Source organism: Bolinopsis microptera, unplaced genomic scaffold (assembly GCF_026151205.1).
Source record: "Bolinopsis microptera isolate Bmic1 unplaced genomic scaffold, MBARI_Bmic_1.0 sca61, whole genome shotgun sequence".
Classification (NCBI taxonomy): domain Eukaryota; kingdom Metazoa; phylum Ctenophora; class Tentaculata; order Lobata; family Bolinopsidae; genus Bolinopsis; species Bolinopsis microptera.
Genome location: NW_026971833.1, coordinates 24,774 through 33,778, shown reverse-complemented (window position 1 = coordinate 33,778; position 9,005 = coordinate 24,774). Strand labels below are relative to the sequence as shown.

The 9,005-nt window shown below is 37.7% G+C and overlaps 2 long non-coding RNA genes across 3 annotated transcripts; both read right to left on the bottom strand.

Moving 5' to 3' along the window:
- Positions 1 to 4,111: 4,111 nt before the first annotated feature.
- On the bottom strand, positions 4,112 to 4,922 carry LOC134825756 (uncharacterized). Its single transcript, XR_010161603.1, has 3 exons — positions 4,902 to 4,922; positions 4,485 to 4,707; positions 4,112 to 4,375 (listed from the first exon to the last, which is right to left on the bottom strand). It is a non-coding gene; the product is annotated as an uncharacterized LOC134825756 (long non-coding RNA).
- Positions 4,923 to 5,365: 443 nt separating this feature from the next.
- LOC134825757 (uncharacterized) lies at positions 5,366 to 6,593 on the bottom strand. Of its 2 annotated transcripts, none has more exons than XR_010161604.1 (3): positions 6,430 to 6,593; positions 6,163 to 6,243; positions 5,366 to 5,456 (listed from the first exon to the last, which is right to left on the bottom strand). It is a non-coding gene; the product is annotated as an uncharacterized LOC134825757 (long non-coding RNA). The 2 variants fall into 2 exon arrangements; XR_010161605.1 differs by having other exon boundaries at positions 6,163 to 6,224.
- Between the last annotated feature and the right edge of the window lie 2,412 nt (positions 6,594 to 9,005).

The following is a 9,005-nucleotide window of genomic DNA, read 5'->3' as shown; positions in this document are numbered from 1 at the left end:
TAAATTGCTTACTGTTCAAAACCTGTACAAATACCACTGTATATCTGAGATATTTCGAATTATGAAATTTCGCACTCCATACTCGTTGTATTGTACTATAGACTTATCAAAACGTGATACAAGTAATGTCATAATCCTCCCAAGAAAAACCAACACGTTTCTTTATATAGCCTCCAAATTGTGGAATAGCATACATAAACGGATTCTAAATGAGAATGGGGAAATCCTCACTACTTCTGTATCTTTGGTTAAATTACGCTGTAAAAGTATCATCCTGGGATCCCAATCCATCAACAATAATAACACCTGGACTTACCACAACTTTCACATCGCCCCTCACTCAGTCACAGCCAACTTAGTGCTTAAACATGTCTCGATTTATATGAAATGTAATCTACTTCATATCAACATGTCAAAATGCTGCTACATCCATTTTAAACCTGCCTCTGAATATGATGACACTTGTGCACGGACTAGACCATTTGCTACCCTGCTAGATGAATCTAGATCAATATTCATCAATGGTAAGGTTATCACTAAAGTCAAGGATACCAAATTTTTAGGTGTTGTTATAGATAGTAAGCTAAACTGGTCTGCTCACATGCACTACATCCGTAAAAAACTGAGGTCCATGACTGGTGCAATCTGTAGAATTCGGCACTCGATACCTGCTGAACTATATTTAAAAATATATAATGCTCTATTTGAATCACATCTAAGTTATGGTATAAGTGTTTGGGGAGTTGTCCTCAAAGAACGGTCAAATGATAGTCTTTTTATCACACAGAAGCACTGTATAAGAATCCTTTTTGGTGATCTCGACTCATATCTAGATAAACAATCAACATGTGCAAGAACTAGACCATATGGCATGCAAATACTAGGCCATAAACATTTTGAAAAGGAGCATACGAAACCCATTTTTAATAGGTTAAAAATTCTTACGGCTCAAAACTTGTACAAATATCACTGTATTTTAGAATTCTCTAAGATTATCAAGTACCACTGCCCATACTCCCTTTATGAGGCTATCAACATTTCAAACCGTGCAACGAGTCTAACAGTTATTCTTCTAAATAAATCAAATACCTTTTTGTTTAATGCAGCCAAGCTTTGGAACACTGTTCATAAAAAAATTTTAACTTCAAGCAATTGTCTAGAAACTTCCATTAACTTGATAAAATTGAGAACGAAAGCACTATTAATACAATCACAGGCTGCTGACTTAAAAGAGACTTGGACTCCAAACAATTTTAAGTTACAGTAATTTAATCTAATTGCAGCGGCACATAACATAATTTAAACTATTGCTATCATTATTGTACTACAGACTGAAAATATCTCAGATCTATTTTGGGCGTTTTTAACAACTTGTAATTGTAATTCTTAAATATTAGATATCCTAATTTATAACTTTTTAATCAGAGTGAATTAATAATTGATATTTGATAATTTATTTATTTGATAGTTTAGTTGATATTGATATTAATATTGATTATATTGATATTGTTATTATTGAATGAAGCTAACTCCAGACATAAATAATACTACTTCTATTAACAAAGGGACTTGGAGTATAAACGACCAATTTTGCATAATTGTCTTTCCAACCAAGAATTCAGGAGGCAAGGGTGGGTGCGTAAACTTTATGGTCTGCACTCTCAGATCCTGTATCACCCTGGATTCATTTCGATGTATTTTTGGTAAAAGTATACATATACTTTCTGGTCACTCTCTTGCTACTCCAAGTCCCCTAAGATATATGGTCTAAAGTTTGCACTAGTTATATATATAAAATATGTTTTTGTCTGCTTTAACTGATACTAAATAAAATTGTTGTTTTCTTGAAATTGTTGTTTTCTTGACAGACCAAACCAGTTCATCACTCACTCACCAAATTGCCGACCCAATATCTATTGAAGTGGCGAAAATTGTCTAGACAAATGACATATCCATATTATTGCTGCAGCAGATACAAATACCAACATTATTATATTCCCAAACGTTTGAACCATTAAATTAACTAGGAAATTCAATCCTCAACTTAACATTTACTGTTTTAAACTAATATGATGATATTAACTTAACTTATTTTTTTAAAAAACATACTCCTTCTTAGTGTGGTGACTGGGGCCATAAATATAACAATACAAGCTGATAAACCAAAAAGAACAACTGGGGTAGGTAGGTAGCCCTGGTGGGTGCGTAAACTTTACGGTCTGCTCTCTCCAAGATCAGCCTGCTTCTCCATTTTACCATGAAGCCTAATTTCTAGTTTTTATAAATACAATGCAAGTGCAGGTTTACTAATCTTAATCTACTTAACAACTCAATAGCCCAAGTCACCATACCCGTAGTATATTCCATGGTAATAGAAGAAGTTTAAAGTTTGCTATAAATCGGCCCAGTAACGCCTATTTTAATTAGAACCCTAATTCGCTCGCCAAAAAATTTCACGTGACTTTGTTTTTTATGGTTTTACATCCGTACAAAACGGTTTTACATAAACCCTAATCCCAACCCTAACCATAACCTTAATTGACGATATCAATTCATCGCAGCTCGGCGAGGCACTGTAGCGCATTTCGCCGATCTAGCGCTAAGCCTCATGCATTGAGTCCGCGGCGCGGTACAGTAACGCATCGTGCTACAAACCCCAGGCTATTATGTTCACCATAAAAATAAACTTGCTCGGATTTAAAAAATTTTTGTACCATTGTTTTCTAGAGACTGTGAGAATTTTCACAGTACCAAATTTGTCATACCTTTTTGGAAAGATCAGTGAGTTTCGTCTAGGTGCCATATTTGATGGTGCGCGGCTTTTGGAGCAAAATTAGCTGTAAAAGTCGCGTAATTTGACCAAATTTGACCAAATTCGTTGATTTTTGACGTATTATTTGGATATATCTTCAGTTCCTTGAATGAGATCATTCTGAACATTGTTGACGACCTTCCAATAGGGCTTTCACAACTGTCCGAAAAATTTGGTAGATATCGGGGTTGATATAGTGATCAAAATGGGGAAAAATACGCTGCTTTTAGCTGTAACATAATGTCTAATTAGTAGAGGCTGTTACGGGCAAATATCACGCTTTTTTGCTCGAGCCCTGGGACTTCTTTTAGGGTTCTTATATGATAGAATGGAGTGTACTGAACACTCTGACGGTATCGGGAACCTTCTAGAGCCCTCAGAAGCTGTGTTGTGAGCACTTTACTGCCAAAACTTCGGACATCTACAGACACCGGAATATCGACTAGAAATTTTTTCTGAGTTGTTCCCCTAATTTCTCTTAGGTTGCTTAAGCCCCAGAAAGTGTCAGATCGTCTAAATATTGCTCCATTCCGGTGTTAGAGACCTCGAAAATTTCGACCACGTAGAACGTGTTGCGCGTCGTATGTAGTGTTTACAATGAAAAAAGTGCACTTAAATCTGATTCGGTTGCGGCGCGTGACGTATCTAGCACGATATTTGCTCAAAAGCGCGTCACTGCGCCAGAAACCTCGTGGTACCGTAACGCTGTAGAAAATAGATAATCACAAGAGACACAATAAACGTATCATCACTATGCAAAGTTAATGTTAAAATGATACAATAGCCCTGCTTTAACAGATTAATCCACATAAACACTATATTTCTACAGATGCCACCGATCGGTAAATCGAACATGTTTTTGAAGATAAATCGTCTTACGGAACGATAGCTGATAGAATTCGTTTCTACATTGAAAGATTTCTTTTCTAATCTCCGTTATGAGTGCTGTCTTTGTTAAAGTGTTATCATCTCTATCCGAATCTATTGTTGCGGCAAGATTAGATACAAACTCGTCTTACCGACATTGTCTTTCTGAAAACTGATGTGATCAGATTAAACATTGCTGGAGTTTGCAGCGTTCTCAGATAAATTAGATGTCACATATTCATTGTACTTAAGCTTCAGGTCAGACACGAGGTACAGTTCTGGTAAAACATTCTCCTGCTCCAGTTAAAAGGTCTGTACAGCGTCAATACCTGCACTCATTAATGCAGCATTGGTGTTGTCGTGCGTGGACACGTGTCTTTCCATTTTAAAACAGGTTTTTAGAGACAGGTTTTAAACTTACAGCTCCAGATAATTTACCCTTCAATTGTTTCACCCTCGAGTTGCTGTACCTCAAACGACACGTTTTGTGATATCTACCTAGCTTGCTATAGAGATATTTTCCGAGACTCTCAGGGTTAAGAACAGGGCACTTGTTCATGTGCGAATCAGGATTAACATCGATGTTGCACAGATCCTGACGATTTCTGTAGATGTCCACAGATAGTATGTTGCGAAATCGACGAAGAAACTTTTATCTTTTCCTTGAATCAGACTATCCTTTTTCGTTTCTAACGTCTAGGGAAATTCGTATTGTTAAAGAAGAATAACCTCTCATACTCTTAAAATTAAATCGAGATAATATATGTATAATAATTATATTTGCGAGCAAAAGTTTCACACAAACCTGTTCAACCTGGCATATGAAACACAAGTCTCAGTCCATTTCAAACAAATCAACATCTGGTCCACTTGATTGGGAACTAAATGAAGAAAGTCTCCACATTTTCTTAGTTCTATTCGAGGAGGCCGAGGGTGACAAAGGCGGGACTTTTTCCACTTGGATGGCAATAGCTTCTTCAATCTTCATCACAAGAGGATTCGTCAATTTCAGAAACAGCACTGTACACCTGCAAATACTTTATTACTTCCCACATTTATATCAACAGTATCATATCACATAAGTTTGAGATCGTACAAGTGTTATATCATTTTAAAAGTTTGCAAATCCGATAGAAATGGATTAAAAATTACTACTCGCTGTCTATTTAACTTTGAATAATAATGTTTTTAAATGTTAGTAAAACAGGAGGAAACCACTCACCCTGTTATAGTTGTCTTTTACATAGGTCAGGTAGCGTAGTTGGTTAATCATCGGATTTGTAATCGTGAGATTGCGAGTTCGAAACCCACTGCCTGCCTAGTCGTGGGGTGAGTGTCGTCGACATTCAGCTAAAGATCCTGAGTGGTCTATGCAGCCCCCCGGTATACTCAGCCGAATATTCGAGAAATCGTGTGTGAGGGTTAAATGAGAAGCTGTCCATTGCAGCGAAGTCTTGGGCAAAGAAAGTATGGTACACACTACCTTAACCGTCACTGGCCTAATTAAATCCTTCGGCTTCCTGTAATTGGCTAGTTACACTTGTGTAACAATGTGGCTGTTGGAATACTCCGAAGTAAAATAAGTGTGAGATAAAAAAAAAGTTAAGACACTGAATACACAAAAAAGAGGTTTGCTTTGGTGAGCACAACCCAGGATTGATCTTCTGCAGCAGGGCGAGGAATTCTCTAGACTGTTTTGTCATTCGTTCACTTTCAGAGCGGAAGAAAACTGTTTCATTAAAATCCTTTATTTCTATTCGGGTACAGATACAGCACTCTGAAAATTGATGAATGATCACATTTTTGTATACCCTACGGCAAAGTCTTATGTCTGTGGTAAAAGAATGATATTCTTTAAATAGTTTTTTATTAAAGCCTAAACTTAACTTCTACCAATTCAAAATTGTTTACGTCGGTCTCCCCTCCTTGAGCCACTTTTCACATAGCTATTGAGTATAAATCACTCTAGCACAAGCGACTTTCAAACCCCCTCCCCTAGGCTGGATTAGGTTATATGTGAACTGTGCTCTAGTGCATGACTGACTTTACATAATGCAGAGCATGCAAAGTTTTGATGTTTCATAAACTTATGAATAAAGTTTTAAAAATCGTGACATAAAAAGCAGTGGTCGCCCGGTGCCCCGGCCAAAATCACAACCCCCAGCCCTTCCCGGCCCCGGCCAAAAATTGGCAATTCGCCGGGGGTAAACACCGGCCCCGGCCAATAAATTTAACCCCGGCCAATTCTCAGTGGTCAGCCCGGGGGGGATACAACGGTCATTAATGTGCATTAATGGGCATAAATGGGCATAAATGGGCATTAATGTGCATTAATGTATATGCATATTTCAGCAAAATTCTATAATACTGACATTAATGACCGTTGTATGCCCCCCGTCAGCCCCAGCCCCGGCTATATTGGGGCTCCCCGGCCCCGGTCAGAATCCTGCCCCCGGTCGACCACTGATAAAAAGTTAACTCACTGGATTTGTCCAAAAGCGAGAGAAAGTACTGAGAAAGCACTTATACGTCACCACCAGAGGGCCTAGAGAGGTTATCTTTGTCTGTTTAATTGAATATTGAGTATATAATATGAGATTTAAGATGAACATGATAGATATAATGTCCAAATTCTAAAGTTCCACCAAAATTGAGTCACATTAAACTTGGTTAACACAACAATTTTCTTCATTATAGTAGGTGATTTGACATAATGAAGTGTAAACTAAATTATTATTTATAATAATTACCTGTCGGAGGGATTTAAGTGTTCCTTTGAACAGTCCTTTTCTGGAAGGTTGAGAGCTTTCAATACATCCAGAGAGCCAAATTGGATTTGTCCTTCTTTCGGGCATTATATGCAGTCTTTGATATGATGCCTTGTACATTTTGAAACCCTGCAGTTATCATTATTCAATACTTATAGAGCCTTAGATAAGGGGTTAGGGGTCGTTCACATAATATTGTGTAATTGCAATATAGTAAGGTTACTGTACATTTCCAACCCTTTGTCATGTATATCACAACAGATGATGTTAAAAGCATAATAATATTATGATACAGTTTTACAGTTTTTGTTACGTGTTGATAATCTAGCTCTTATCTCTATTTTATCGCTACATTACAACTGCCGGTTGGATCACTGAACTCGCGAAAGCTACGAACCAGTGACAATAAATCTGAGTTTTCAGTTGAAACGTTCAAAAAGCCAGTGAAGTCAGTTTCAGTAAAACATTTGTAATTTGTATTCTGCGTATCAGACTACCGATAATCATGTAAGTACGTTTCTGGATAACAAGAAAGATATGGAGGAGTTGAAGAGCGATCTTATCCGATCGCAAAGTACTGTTATCAAGCTGCATGCTGAACTTCTGGAAACTAAATCGAAGCAGTTGGAATCCGTGCACTCTAACGTCAAGACCGCCGTTCAAGACACTGTCCAAGCTGAGATGAACTCATACAGTCAAGCTGTGACTAAAAATGCACCTGTGCTTGCAGAAGAGAGTTTAAAAAAGGTTGTACAGAATTGTACAGAATGCTGTATCGGAAGAGGATCGCAGTAGGAATGTGCTCATCTTTGGTTTGAAGGAGACTGATGAAGAGGAACTGTGCAATAAAGTTACCGTGATTTTTCAGCAGATTGAAGAAAAACCACGTTTTGAAGCTATCTGGGTTGGGAGAAAATCAGCCAACAAGACGAGACCAGTCAAAGTTTCGCTAGGTAATTCTAACTTACCGTTCATGAGATATTAGTAAATGCCAAAAAGCTGAGACTGTGTGAAGATCATAAGACTGTTTTCATCTCTCCAGATCGATCACCTGAAGATCGAGCTATCCATCAGCGGTTGGTCTTGGAAATGAAACAGATAGCCAAAGCAGGCATGGCTCCACCGTGTAGGTTCGGGTGGGTGCGCACTGCGCACCCACCCAAAGGATGTTGCACCCACCCAAACGATTTGAAAATGTTCACACAAAAATTGTCAAATTTTGTATAAACTAAGGGTCAATTGACTTCTGTTATCAATTGAGACTGTTTTGGAGATATTAAAATACGTTTAGGAGAGTAAAATTCCAAAATTTTCCAGGGGGCTTCACCCCCCCCCCCCCCCCCCCCCCCGCCGTGCGCCAAGCTGCACCCACCCAAAGTTTTTGAGCTGGAGCCATGCCTGAGCCAAAGAAGACACAAAAAAACATTATTATATCAGAAGTGGTAATATTTGTAGTGAGGACAAGATGTTAGAGAGTGATACATAATAATGAGTGATATACATCCATAAGTTTTTAATTTTGATTGTTGATATAAGCGGGATAAAAATAATTTATTTCATTTGTATTGGACGGGACATACACATATTACACAAAGATGCTACGTATGGTGCTGGGTATCTCATGGAAGGACAAGGTCAGCAATATAACTTTGTATGGTAGTCTACCAAGGCTGTCAAACAAGTTACGAAGCAGGAGACTAAAAATGGCGGGACACTGCATCAGACATCCTGAGCTACTTGCCAGTGATTTAGTCTTATGGAAACCTATGCATGGTAGAGCACAGCAAGGCCGACCAAGACAAAGCTACTTGTCTATGTTACTGAAGGAAATTGGGACAAACTCAAAAGAGGAACTGTGAACCCTGATGCGGGACAGGGATATATGGAGGGGGTTATCTGGCGTAGATCGGACTTAGTTCCGAAAAAATAGTAGTACCTATTTCATTAATAACCTGCATAGTTGAAAAGTTGATTGATGTAGTTTCGATAAACAGGGCGTCGTTCAACTCCACTCATTTCGTTCCAAGCTGGAATGTAGTATTGTTTAGTGTAGGTTTGTTCATGTACCTCTCATCATCAAAAGGTTTCAACTTATACAGCATCGATAACATCATCTAACAAAGCTGTTTGAACAACTTAAGATTCAGTTAAAATTACATTATTCAGATACAGTTTGTGAAATTAAACATTGTCAGCCTGTATTTAATTAATTATAATAATTATGGTAATTTAGCTAAAAATCAAACCATTTGAGTTTTCATTGTTATCAAAATAATGTCGATCTAAATTCGTCTTAATCTGCATGGCTGTGAGCGGATCGAAGTCTTTTAAACAAACCACACAAGCTTCTTTCATTAAGAAGATTCTTGAAGTGATCCGAATGTACACAGAGAACTGTCTTAGCTAGTTCTGGGTCCATAAACATGTCACCTTCTTTCTAATGGTGATTGTCAAGTTTGTTCAGCAACATAATTCAGAATTACAGAAATTATTTGAATCTACTAGAGATGAAATGGCTTAAATAACAAGCAATAGATGTAACTAAACAATTAAATACA